Here is a 14112-nt window from a genome sequence, read left to right as displayed (position 1 = left end):
AAGCTTCCAATCTCTTATTATCATCATGTGGTCAGATGGTACTAATTCTAGCCAGGGCCCTGGCTGGGCACTGAAGCTCAGCCATGCCTGCACAGAGTAAGGAATGACATATTTATATCATTACCAAGAACAAAAGTTAACAGTTATTAAGCACTAGCATGCATAGGCACTGGGTGGGGTAGTTTATGAGTATTCTCCTCCACTGCTCCACTGTGTCTGTTATCACTTCAGGTGATGCCAAAAGGCAGATGATACGATTTTTTTTTTTTTTAGACATAGTTTCACTCTTGCTGCCCAGGTTGGAGTGCAATGGCGTGATCTTGGCTCACTGCAACCTCCAGCTTCCAGGTTCAAGTGACCCCCCTGCCTCAGCCTCCCGAGTAGCTGGGATTACAGGCATGCACCACCATGTTCAGCTAATTTTGTATTTTAAGTAGAGATGGGGTTTTTCCATGTTAGGGTGGTCTCGAACTCCTGACCTCAAGTGATCCGCTTGCCTTGGCCTCACAGAGTGCTGGGATTACAGGCATGAGCCACTGCACCTGGCCAGATGATATGGTTTGACTGTATCCCAAACTCACCTTAAACTGTAATAATCCCCACGTGTCAAGGGCAGGGCAAGGTGGAGATAAACGAATTATGGGAGTGGTTTCACCCCCATCCTGTTCTCATGGTACTGAATAAGTCTCATGAGACCTGATGGTTTTATAAATGGGAGTTCCCCTGCACAAGCTTTCTTGCCTGCTGCCATGTATAATGTGCCTCTGCTCTTCTGCCATGATTGTGACACCCAAGTACCATGGCTAATTTTTGTATTTTTAGTAGTGATGTGGTTTTGCCATGTTGGCCAGGCTGGTCTCGAGGTCCTGACCTCAGGTGATCCACCTGTCTTTGGCCTCCCAAAGTGCTGGGATTACAGGCGTGAGCCTCTGCATTCGGCCTATCTGCTGATTCTTACCCATGCTCAAGTTTGCAAATAATCGGTCTAGTTCAGGTATTTGTTTCCTTAGTGATTATCTGTCTCTACACAGACATGTCTGAGAGCAGGAATGTGGTTCTGCTTTAACTCGTGCTGAGTCCCCAGCACCTAGAACAGTGTCTAGTAATAGCAAGTGCTCAATCAATATTTGATGAATGGCCAGGCGCAGTGGCACGTGGCGCAGTGGTGCATGCCTGTGGTCCCAGCTACTCGGGAGGCTGAGGTGGGAGGATCACTTGAGCCCAGGAGTTCTGGGCTGTAGTGCACTATGCTGATTGGGTGTCCGCACTAAGTTCGGCATCAATATGGTGACTTCTCGGGAGCGGGGGACCACCAGGTTGCCTAAGGAGGGGTGAACCGGCCCAGATCAGAAACGGAGCAGGTCAAAACTCCTGTGCTGATCAGTAGTGGGATCGCGCCTGTGAATAGCCATTGTACTCCAGCCTGGGCAACATGGCGAGACCCCGTCTCTTAAAAAAAAAAAAAATTTGATGAATGAACAAAAATAAACAGACTGGTGCAGTGGCTCACACCTGTAATCCCAGCACTTTGGGAGGCCAAGGCGGGTAGATCACCTGAGGTCAGCAGTTTGAGACCAGCCTGACCAAAAGGGAGAAACCCAGTCTCTACTAAAAATACAAAATTAGCTGGGCATGGTGACGCATGGCTATAATCCCAGCTACTCAGGAGACTGAGGCAGGAGAATCGCTTGAACCCGGGAGGCAGAGGTTGAGGTGAGCTGAGATCTCACCATTGCACTTCAGCCTGGGTAACAAGAGCAAAACTCCGTCTCAAACAATAACAATAACAACAAAAGATTTCCACAGCTTTACCAGGGGTGTGAAGTATCAGGCTGGGAGCTGAGCTGATTTCCACAGTTTGGGAATATCTGCCTGCTGGGGCAGACCTACAACCCCAGACACACACTTTGCCACAAGGCCTTTCATTTCCCAGTTATTATAACTCCCAACTCCCAGACAAAAGCCAAACCTAATTTGCTTGCCTGGCACAAGCAAGAGAGAATGTATTCATGAGAATCATTTCACGCTTCTGTGTCCAGCCGTCAGAAAACAGGCATCCTCTCTGCCCTTATCCCCACTATCCTAGACATTCTGCCATTTTCAATGAAGTCCCAACTAGGCTAGGATTCTGGGGTATCTGGATTCTTTTCTAGCAAGTTTTCTTTAAAAAGGAAAAAAAATTAATCATCTTTAAAGAAAGTAGGCCAGGTGTGGTGGCTCACACCTATAACCCTAGCACTTTGGGAGGCTGAGGCGGGTGGATCACTTGAGGTCAGGAGTTCAAGACCAGCCTGGCCAAGAGGGTGAAACCCTGTCTCTACTAAAAATACAAAAACTAACAGCCGGGCACGGTGGCTCACGCCTGTAATCCTAGCACTTTGGGAGGCCGAGGTGGGTGGATCACCTGAGGTCAGGAGTTCAAGACCAGCCTGGCCATTATGGTGAAACCCCATCTTAAAAAAAAAAAAAAAAAAAAAAACAACAAAGAAAAAAATTAGCCAAGCATGGTGGTGCACACCTATAATCCTAGCTATCCAGGAGGCTGAGGTGGGAGGATTGCTTGAACCTGGGAGGCAGAGGTTGCAAGGTTGCAGTGAGCCAAGATCGTGCCACTGCACACTCCAGCCTGGGTGACAGAGCCAGAGAGCCAGACTCCATCTCAAACACACACACACACACACACACACACACACACACACACACACAACAATATGGCCAGGCAGCGTGGCTCACACTTGTAATCCCAGCACTTTGGGAGGCCGAGGCTGGCAGATCAAGGGCCAGGAGATCAAGACCAGCCTGGCCAAACCCTATCTCTACTAAAAACACAAATATTATCCAGGTGTGGTGTTGGGCGCCTGTAATCCTAGCTACTGGGGAGGCTGAGGCAAGAGAATAGCTTGAATCCAGAAGGGGGAGTTTGCAGTGAGCGGAGATCATGTCACTGCACTCCAGCCTGGGCAACACAGTGAGACTATGTCTAAAAATAAACAAAGTAATAACTATGTAGGAGAGAGATCCAAGATGGCTGATCACTAGCAGCTCGGGCACGTAGCTCCCAGTGAAAGCGCAGAGAACGAGAGGACGCCACACTTTCAGACGAATATTTGTAGCTCACGGACCAGGAGATTCCCAGCGGAGGAGCTCCACGGGTCGCCAGAGCGACTCTTGTGGCCGGCGCGGCGGTTTTGCTGACGCCTTAAAGCGGCAGTTCTTGGTGCAGAGTCCAGAGATTCCTGGGCAGAAAGGCACCATCAACCTTAACACCGCTGTCTTGGCTGGCGCAGTGGACTGCTCAGATTTCGGCGCTGGGAATCCAAAAGTTGGACGTCCGCTCAGAGACCTAGTTAGAAAGTCGGTAATTACAAAGACGACAGATGGATAAAAATATAATCAAGGGAAGAAAGCAGCCTAAAAAGGCAGAGAATACTCAAAATCAGAATGCCTCTCCCTCTACAGGGGATCGCAATTCCTCATCAGTAACGGAACAAGGCTTAATGGAGAACGAGTGTGTTCCAATAACAGAAGCAGGTTTCAAAATGTGGGTGATGAGAAACTTCTGTGAATTAAAAGAACTTGTTTTAACCCAATGCAAAGAAACTAAGAACCTTAAAAAAAGGTTTGATGAAATGCTAACGAGAATGGACAATTTAGAGAGGAATATAAGTGAATTGATGGAGCTGAAAAGCACAACACAAGAACTTCGCGAAGCATGCACAAGTTTAAACAGTCGAATTGATCAAGCAGAAGAAAGGATATCAGAAGTCGAGGACCAGCTCAGTGAAATGAAACGAGAAAACAAGATTGGAGAAAAAAGGATAAAAAGGCATGAGCAAGGCCGGGCGCGGTGGCTCAAGCCTGTAATCCCAGCACTTTGGGAGGCCGAGGCGGGTGGATCACGAGGTCAAGAGATCGAGACCATCCTGGTCAACATGGTGAAACCCCGTCTCTACTAATACAAAAAATTAGCTGGGCACGGTGGCGCGTGCCTGTAATCCCAGCTACTCAGGAGGCTGAGGCAGGAGAATTGCCTGAACCCAGGAGGCAGAGGTTGCGGTGAGCCGAGATCGCGCCATTGCGCTCCAGCCTGGGTATCAAGAGCGAAACTCCGTCTCAAAAAAAAAAAAAAAAAAAAAAAAAAGGCATGAGCAAAGTCTCCAGGAAATATGGGACTATGTGAAAAGACCTAATCTACGTTTGATAGGTGTACCTGAATATGATGAAGAGAATGAATCCAAGTTGGAAAATACTCTTCAGGATATCATTCAGGAAAACTTTCCCAACCTAGCAAGGCAAGGTAATATTCAACTCCAGGTAATACAGAGAACACCACAAAGATATTCTTCAAGAAGACCAACCCCAAGGCACATAATTGCCAGATTTATTAGGGTTGAAATGAAGGAGAAAATACTAAGGGCAGCCAGAGAGAAAGGTCAGGTTACCCACAAAGGGAAATCTATCAGACTCACAGCAGATCTCTCAGCAGAAACCCTACAAGCCAGAAAAGAGTGGGGACCAATATTTAACATCCTTAAAGAAAAGAACTTTCAACCCAGAATTTCCTATCCAGCCAAACTAAGCTTTATGAGCGAAGGAAAAATTAAATCTTTTGCAAACAAACAAGTACTTAGAGAGTTCACTACCACCAGGCCTGCTTTACAAGAGCTTCTGAAAGAAGCACTATACATATAAAGGAACAACCAATATCAGCCTTTCCAAAAATATATCAAAAAGCAAAGAACATTAATACAATGAAAAATTTACATCAACTAATGGGCAAAACAGCCAGCTAGCATCAAACGCCAGTATTAAACTTATATATATTGCAATTGGATAAAAAGCCAAAACCCATCGGTATGCTGCATCCAGACCCATCTTACATGCAACAATACACAAAGACTCAAAGAGAAGGAGGAAGATTTACCAACCAGAGAGTACAAATAAACAAATAAACAAAAAGTAGGAGATGCAATTCTCGCCTCTGATAAAGTAGACTTTAAAGCAACAAAGATCAAAAGAGGCAAAGAAGGACATTACATAATGGTAAAAGGATCAATGTAACAAGAATAGCTAACGATTCTATAGATCAACGAGATAGAAAATTAACAAGGATATTCAGGACTTGAACTCAGACCCGGAACAAGTAAACTTAATAAACATTTATAGAACTCTCCACTTCAAATACACAAAACATACATTACCACCTCACACCTATTCCAAAAGTGACTATATAATTGGAAGTAAATCACTCCTCAGTAATCGCATAGCATTTCATAGGTTTAAATGAAATATTGGTTGGCTGTTTGTTTGTTATCTTCTTCCCTTATTCCTTCCTGACTACATCATTAAGTATAATTATCAGTATACAAGAGGTTTTCAATACCCATTACTAAATTGCATTCTAGCCTGGGCAAGAAAGCAATACTCCCAATTCTCTCTCCCTCTTTCTTTTCCTTTTTCCTCCTCCCCATTCTCTCTCTCTCTTTCTCTTCCTTCTTCCTCCTCCCTATTCTCTCTCTTTCTCTTTAAAAAAAAAAAAATAATAATAACTATGTAAATGATGACTTCACGATGAGCAGTGCATTCTTTTACAGCAGTATTGTCACTGTCCATCTCCATGCCCGAACTGGGTGACCATGCTCCACAGTGACTGCTTACCATTGTCTGTAATTTGAGGGCTGAGCAGGGCCCATCTTTTTCTACTGCCACCAGCTGGCACCATAATGTGCTCATCAAATCTTTCCTGAACAAAGAACCCGCCCTGTAAATGCCAAAAGGGCTAACAATGATAAGATAGTTTCACTTTCAAAATTAATCCCCTATAACGCCTCCACTTCTACACGGAGGGGATGACTACCCTGCCCTGCCCTCTTAGCTGATGGGGAATCAGCGAGGGGAAATATCTTGGTCCAGTCACCTAGAGGGAAGACGCAAGGCTCTTGTCTCCAGCCCTGACCTGAGTTCTCTCCACAGGTACACTGCGCCCTGCAGAAGATGCCAACAGAAACAACACAAATTGCAAATGAATGGGAAACGTGTAGGAACAATGAAAGTCTGGGACAACAAATAATACACATAATGATGCAATTACAATAATCGGACGGCACAAGGTAAGTCGACAGGAACTCAGCCCAGCGAGAAAGGCACGGTGGTCAGCGCGGGATTCCTGGGCGACGCGGAACCAGCCAGCAGCATCTGAACCGCATTTTCGCGGCCGCGTAGACATAGGCGCCCACACTCGCTGACACACGCGCACTCTCCCGCCCGCGCGCGACGACACCCTCGGTGCCCGGGGCGGCCTGGGCCACAGGACCTCACCTGTAGGCTTGGAGCGCTGAGAGGCTCGGAGGAGCGCCTTGCAGGGTTGCCTTCAGACGCAGGCCCCGCCCCGCCTCCAGCCTCTCTCCGGCGCTCGCAGCAGGACGCACCCAGCAACCTGGTGGACCCGCCCGCCTTGCCCCGCCCCTGCGCCGCACTCTACTTCCGGTGCGGCGCCCTGGCAACCCAAGACGCGACCGCTGGCGCTACAACTACTTCCGGAATCGGGCTTGCCTGGGGCTTCTCTGGGCTCCTATCCCGGGAGCCTGCTATGCCCAGGACTTAGATCCTTGGAAATGCCAGGCCGCCCACCCTCGCCACTTTGGGAGCTCAGAAAGGAGACCCTGGTCAGGGCGCACCGGTGGCTCACGCCTATAATCCCAGCACTTTGGGAAGCCAAGGTGGGCGGATCACGAGGTCAAGAGATCGAGACCGCCTGGCCAACATGGTGAAACGCCATCTCTACTAAAAATACAAAAATTAGGCCGGGCGCGGTGGCTCACGCCTGTAATCCCAGCACTTTGGGAGGTCAAGGCGGGCGAATCACGAGGTCAAGAGATCGAGACCATCCTGGCCAACATGGTGAAACCCCGTCTCTACTAAAAATACAAAAAAATTAGCTGGGCGTGGTGGCCGCGTCTGTAGTCCCAGCTACTCAGGAGGCTGTAGCAGGAGAATTGCCTGAACGCAGGAGAATTGCCTGAACCCAGGAGGCGGAGGTTGCAGTGAGCCGAGATCGCGCCATTGCACTCCAGCCTGGGTAACAAGAGCGAAACTCCGTCTCAAAAAAAAAAAAATACAAAAATTAGCTGGGCGTGGAGGCGCGGGCCTGTAGTCCCAGATATTCGGTAGGCTGAAGCTGAGGCAGGAGAATCGCTTGAACCCGGGAGGCGGAGGTCGCAGTGAGCCAGGATCACTCCATTGCACTCCAGCCTGGCGACAGAGCAAGACTCCATCTCAAAAACAAAAACAAAAATTAGTCAGGCATGGTGGCAGGTGCCTGTAATTCCAGCTACTCCGGAGGCTGAGGCAGAGAGTTGCTTGAACCCGGGAGACGGAGGTTGCAGTGAGCCGAGATAGCGCCACTGCACTCCAGCCTGGTGACAGTGAGACTCCCTCTCAAAAAAAAAAAAAAAAAAAAAAAAAAAAAGTTATTACTCTCTTTTGTTAAGATACTCAAGCTACAGAAATAGCCTTTTTCTTTTCTATTTTTTTGAGAGGGAGTCTCACTCTGTCACCCAGGCTGGAGTGCAGTGTGGCACAACCTTGGTTCATTACAACCTCCACCTCCTGGGTTCAAGTGATTCTCCTGCTTCAGCCTCCCAAGTAGCTGGGATTACAGGTGCCAGCCACCACACCCAGCTAATTTATTTATTTATTTATTTTTGGTAGAGACGGGGATTCACCATGTTGGTCAGGCTGGTCTTGAACTCCTGACCTTCAGTGATCCACCAGCCTCAGTCTTCCAAAGTGCTGAAATTATAGGCATGAACCACCACACCTGGCCAAAATGCTTAAACTACAGAAATAGTCATAATCCAGAATAGATACGTTTCCAGATCTCGTTTTCTGCCTAAGTGACCATCTGCAATAAACCTGTGGCATAGCTGGAAAGCCAGAAGAGGCATACTCAACAGACAAAACAGTGACCAATTCCTAGACCTTGCAATGAGAACAGATAAATAGGGAAATCCTAATACAAAGGAGGACAGATACTCTCTACCAAGCAAAAGAGACAACATCTAAAAGAAGTGAGATTTTGAGGCTGGGTGAGGTGGCTCATGCCTGTAATCCCAGAACTTTGAGAGGCCAAGAAGGGTGGATCACCTGAGGTCAGGAGTTCAAGACTAGCCTGGCCAACATGGTGAAACCCTGTCTCTCTCTCTCTTTTTTTTTTTTAAAGATGGGGTTTCACCATGATGGCCAGGCTGGTCTTGAACCCTTGACCTCAGGTGATCCACCCACCTCGGCCTCCCAAAGTGCTAGGATTACAGGTGTGAGCCACCGCGCCTGGCCTGAAACCCTGTCTCTACTAAAAATACACAAATTAGCTGGGCCTGGTGGTGCATGCCTGTAATCCCAGCTACTCGGGAGGTTGAGGCAGGAGAATCACTTGAACCCAGGAGGCAGAGGTTGCAGTGAACTGAGATTGCACACCTTTGCACTACAGCCTAGGTGACAAGAGCAAAACTCCATCCCCCCAAAAAAAAAGAAGGCCGGGCATGGTGGCTCACGCCTGTAATCCAAGCACTTTGGAGGCCAAGGCTGGCGGATCACCTAAGATCCGGACTTCAAGACCAGCCTGACCAACATGGTGAAACCCCGTCTTTATAAATAAATAAATAAATAAATACATACATACATACATACATAAATACATAAATAAATAAAAGAAGAAGTGAGTTTTCAGCCCAGGAGGCAGAGGTTACTGTGAGCCAAGATCTTGCCACTGTACTGTAGCCTGGGCAACAAAGCAAGACTCCGTCTCAAAAAAAAAAAAAAAAAAAAAAGAAATGAGTTTTCAGGACAAAACCCTGGAATTACCCTAGGATGTAAGAAGGAATCTCGCCTAGCTGAATGGGTTTCCTTAGAGAGCAGTCCGGTTCTCTGGTATTTAGTCTGAAGCTATTAGAATGACTCATCGCAGAGTGAGTTCAGACAGTTTTGGTTCAGACCAAAAACATTAAGGAAAACAAACCACATTCAGGAGTGTAAAACATTACATGGGCATGGTGGCACACACCTGCAGCACCAGCCACTCGGGAGATTGAGGTGGGAGAAGTGCTTGAGTTGGAAGGTTGAATCTGCAGTGAGCCGTGATCATGCCACTGCACCCCAGTCTGGGTGACAGAGTGAAACCCTGTCTCAAAAGCAAAAATGTCCTCAGATTACTGGTCAATTCCAGCCTGCCCCCTGTTACTGTGCAGCTCAAAAGGTAAGAACGGCTTTTAACTACGATCATTTGCAAACCATTTGTGAATAAGGAATGTACTAATTTTGAATCCCAATTAAGTGAAATGTATTCCTTCCTCTTTCTCCAAATGAATTTTATTATTTTTGACCAGACGCAGTGGCTCACACCTGTAATCCCAGCACTTTGGGAGGCCAAGGTGGGTGGATCACTTGAGGTCAAGAGTTCAAGTCCAGCCTGGCCAATACGTTGAAACTCTGTCTCTACTAAAAATGCAAAACTTAGCCGGGTGTGGTGTTGCGTGCTTGCAGTCCCAGCTACTTGGGAAGACTGAGGCAGGAGAATCACTTGAACCCAGGAGGCGGAGGTTGCAGTAAGCTAAGATCACGCCACTGCATCAGCCTGGGCAACAGAACGAGACTCCAACTCAAAAAAAAAAATTTATTATTTTCATTATAGACCTGTGTTACCCCCAATTTTTTTTTTTTTTTTTGAGATGGAGTCTTGCTCTGTCTCCAGGCTAGAGTGCAGTGGTGCAATCTCGGCTCATTGCAACCTCCACCTCCTGGGTTCAAGCGATTCTTCCACCTCAGCTTCCCGAGTAGCTGGGACCACAGTCACGTGCCACCATGCCTGGCTCATTTATTTTTTTTTTTGTATTCTTAGTAGAGACGGGGTTTCACCATGTTGGCTGGGATGGTCTTGATCTCTTGACCTCATGATCTGCCCGCCTTGGCCTCCCAAAGTGCTGGGATTACAGGCGTGAGCCACCGCGCCCGGCCGCTACCCCAAATTTTCTATACAATTATTATACCTTTTTAATTTCACCAATTTAAAGAGTCATGCAAACTCGTGCAACTTGTAAGTGACAGAGCCTGGCTTTGAACCCAGGACACCTGAATACTCATGGTGCTGCCTCTCAGGAGGGGTGGCGGCTTGCTTTCTTTGTGATGATTGGAGCCTTGCTAACATCATTTCCTACGATCAATCTCCCACACAACTGCCTCCCAGGCCCGGAGTGCTTTCAGCCCATCATCATTTACTTTTGGCAACCATCTAGTGGAGCCAACACTAATCTGGAGTCCAGATTGCCAGTTCATATCCTTCCCTTGCTGTCTGGTCTGGTTGTGAGGCCTCGAGAAGTCCCAAGGCTTCTGGCTATAGTATTCTCACCCTAAACCCAGGAGATGAATGAAGGCTTGCACAGCACCCAGGGAAGCTTAGGGCCTGGCATAGTAAAGTGTTCAGTAAACATCATGGACCTCCAGCATGTTACCTCATGCCTGCAATCCCAGTACTTTGGGAGGCCAAGACAGGAGGATCACTTGAGGTCAGTTAGTGGTGTGAAGTATATTCATATTGTGCAACCAATCTCCAGGACTTTGTCATTCTGCAAAACTGAAACTCTACCCATTGGACACAACTCCCATCCTTCTTTCCCCAACCCCTGGTAACTACCTTTCGAATTTCTGTCTTATTTTTTTGGGACAGAGTCTCACTCTGTCACCCAGGCTAGAGTGTAGAGGTGCCATCTCAGCTCACTGCAACCTCTGCCGCCCGGGTTCAAGTAATTCTCCAGCTGCAGCCTCCTGAGTAGCTGGGGGCTGCCACCATGCCTGGCTAATTTTTGTAGTTTTTTAGCAGAGATGGGGGTTTCACTACCTTGCCCAGGCTGGTCTTGAACTCCTGATCTTGTGATCTACCCGCGTTGGCCTCCCAAAGTGCTAGAATTACAGGCATGAGCCACCATTCCCAGCCTCTACTTTCTGTCTTAATGAATTAGATTTCCTAAATATCTCATCTAATCTGGGCTGGAATCTGGGCTGGGGGCAGTGGCTCACACCTGTAATCCCAGCATTTTGGGAGCCTGAGGCAGGAGGATCCCTTGAGCCCAAGAGTTTGAGAGTAGCCTGGGCAACACAGGGAGACCTTATCTCTACAAAAAAAATAAAGAAAAAAGAAGGCCAGGTGCAGTCACTCACGCCTGTAATCCCAGCACTCTGGGAGGCAGAGGCAGGGGATTGCTTGAGCCCAGGAATTTGAGACCAGCCTGGGCAACATAGGGAGACCTCTGCTCTACGAAAAAAAAAAAAAAACAAAACAGAAAGAAAAAAGAAAGGCATCCCAGAAAAAAAGAAGAGAGAGAAAAAGAAGACCAGGCATGGTGGCTCACGCCTGTAATCCCAGCACTTTGGGAGGCTGAGGCAGGCGGATCACCTGAGGTTGAGAGTTCAAGACCAGCCTGGCCAACATGGAGAAACCCTGTCTCTACTAAAAATACAAAATTAGCCGGGCGTGGTGGCAGATGCCTATAATCCCAGCAACTCGGGAGGCTGAGGCAGGAGAATCCCTTGAACCAGGGAGGCAGAGGTTTCAGTGAGCCAAGATCATGCCATTGCACTCCAGCCTGGGCAACAGGAACAAAACTCCCTCTCAAAAAAAAAAAGGAAGAAAAAAAGAAAGAGTTCGTTGCTGCTCTCTGAGCTTCGCAATGCCATTCAAGGACAACAAGAAGAGGAAAGACACCGGAAAGTCACAAAGAAAGACAAAGACCCAGTGAACAAATCCGGGGGCAGGGCCAAAAGGAAGAAGTGGTCCAAAGGCAAAGTCCGGGACAAGCTCAATAACGGGAGTGGTGTTTGACAAAGTTGTCTATGGCAAACTCTGTAAGGAAGTTCCCAACCATGAACTTACAACCCTGCTGTGGTCTCTGAGAGACTGAAGATTTAAGGCTCCCTGGCCAGGGCAGCCCTTCAGAAGCTCCTTAGTAAAGAACCTCACAGGGCCGGGCGCGGTGGCTCACGCCTGTAACCCCAGAACTTTGGGAGGCCGAGGCGGGTGGATCACGAGGTCAAGAGATCGAGACCACCCTGGTCAACATGGTGAAACCCGTCTCTACTAAAAATACAAAAAAATAGCTGGGCGTGGTGGCACGTGCCTGTAGCCCCAGCTACTCAGGAGGCTGAGGCAGGAGAATTGCCTGAACCCAGGAGGTGGAGGTTGCGGTGAGCCGAGATCGCGCCATTGCACTCCAGCCTGGGTAACAAGAGCGAAACTCCATCTCAAAAAAAAAAAAAAAAAAAAGAACTTCACAAACTGGTTTCAAAGCACAGAGCTCAGGTAATTTCTGCCACAAATACCAAGGGCGGAGATGCTCCAGCTGCTGGTGACCACCCACAGACAGGTCCAACCAACTGTACATTTGCAAATCATACAGTATTTTCATCTATTTACTTATCTATTTTTAGAGAAGAGGTCTTCCTCTGTGGCCCATGCTGGAGTGCAGTGGCAGGGTCACAGCTCACTGTAAACTTGAGCTCTGGGCATCCAGTGATCCTCCCTCCTCAGCCTCTGCAGCAATTAGGACTACAGGCATGTGCCACCACTCCCAGCTAATTTTTGTCTTTTTGTGAATGGCTTATGTGACTTAGCATGATGTCCTCAGGTTCATCCCTGTTATAACATGGATTTCCTTTTACTTTTCTTTTTCTTCTTCTTTTTTGTTTTTAAAAACATTCCACTGTATGTTTTTAGGGCATTTTAAAAAATCAAGGGCCAGCCAGGCGCAGTGGCTCCCATCTGTAATCCTAGCACTTTGGGAGGCCGAGGCGGGTAGATCACGAGGTCAGGAGTTCAATACCAGCCTGGCCAAGATGGTGAAACCCCCGTCTACACTAAAATACAAAAAAATTAGCCAGGTGTGGTGGTGGGCACCTGAGTAGTTGTAATCCCAGCTACTCAGGAGGCTAAGGTAGAAAATTGCTTGAATCTGGGAGGCAGAGGTTGCAGTGAGCTGAGATCACACCACTGCACTCCAGCCTGGGTGCACCTGCAGTCAGGAGTTCGAGACCAGCCTGGCCAACAAGGCAAAACTCCATCTCTACTAAAAATACAAAAATTAGCCGGGCGTGGTGGCACATGCCTGTACTCCCAGCTACGCAGGAGGCTGAGGCAGGAGAATTGCTTGAACTTGGGAGGCGGAGGTTGCAGTGAGCCGAGATCACGTCACTGCATTCCAACCCGGGGGATAGAGCAAGACTCTGTCTCAAAAAAAAAGAAAAATCCATTCATTGGTTTCCACCTTTTGGCTATTGTGATTAACGCTACTATGAACACAGGTGTATACCTGAGATCTTCCTTCAATTCTTTTTTCTTTAATAATTGAGATGAGGTCTTGCTAGGCTGGTCTCCAACTCCTGGGCTCAAGTGATCCACCTGCCTCGGACTCCCAAAATGCCAGGATTGCAGGCATGAACCACCATCCCAGGCTCCTTGCTTTCCATTCTTTGGGGTATACACCCAGAGTGAGATTGTTGGATCATGCAGTAATTGTATATTTAACTTTCCGAGGACTCTCCCTAAGGTTTTCCACAGCCACTGCACCATTTTACATTCCCATTGACAGTGCAAAAGTGTTCCAATCCTGGACAATACCTGGTATTTTCTATTTTTTGATAGCAGTTATTCTAGCGGGTGTGACGTCCACCTTGCCTTGTAAATATGGGAACTGAAGCTTGAAGGCAGTGAGTAACTTGCGCCAGCACTACAGCAATCACTACATCAGTCATCGCCACGGCTGATGTCTCCACACATCAGCCACACTCACACTGCCACCGGGAGGCCGGCTCGCCCCTGTCAAGGTGCCAGCCAATAGCTCACACAAAGACTTCGCCATCACTCCAGTCTGATGCTCCTTGAGGCCATCAGGAGCTTCAGGGGCGCCCCATGCTACTGCAGCCCCCGAACCTTCAGAGACCTGGCCATGCTCCTCCCCAAGCTGCCCCACCCTTAGCCTCCAGCTGCCCTGGGGTTTGCCCTGTCCCCCGCCCTCCCTACTCCCTGCTGCAGGCCCCGACTTGCCAGCATCTCTGTCCCCCCTCCCC

The 14112-nt window shown here is 48.1% G+C and overlaps 1 protein-coding gene across 3 annotated transcripts in view; it reads right to left on the bottom strand.

Annotated features, from left to right (window-relative positions):
- LOC135268142 (polyglutamylase complex subunit TTLL1) overlaps positions 1-6385 on the bottom strand; it is a 45469-nt gene extending 39084 nt beyond the window's left edge. The window contains exon 1 of one of the 3 annotated variants that reach the window (XM_064368165.1): positions 6319-6385. The gene's annotated coding sequence lies outside the window, so the exon portion shown is untranslated. Of the gene's footprint in view, positions 1-3122; positions 3432-6318 lie in introns of those variants that run through there. The other 2 variants (XM_064368164.1, XM_064368161.1) reach the window with 2 other exon arrangements.
- Between the last annotated feature and the right edge of the window lie 7727 nt (positions 6386-14112).

This window comes from Aotus nancymaae, unplaced genomic scaffold (assembly GCF_030222135.1).
Source record: "Aotus nancymaae isolate 86718 unplaced genomic scaffold, 86718_ANA_hifiasm-v0.15.2.pri h1tg000076l, whole genome shotgun sequence".
Classification (NCBI taxonomy): Eukaryota; Metazoa; Chordata; class Mammalia; order Primates; family Aotidae; genus Aotus; species Aotus nancymaae.
The sequence above is the reverse complement of the archived record's forward strand: the minus strand, read 5'-3'. Positions and strand labels throughout refer to the sequence as shown.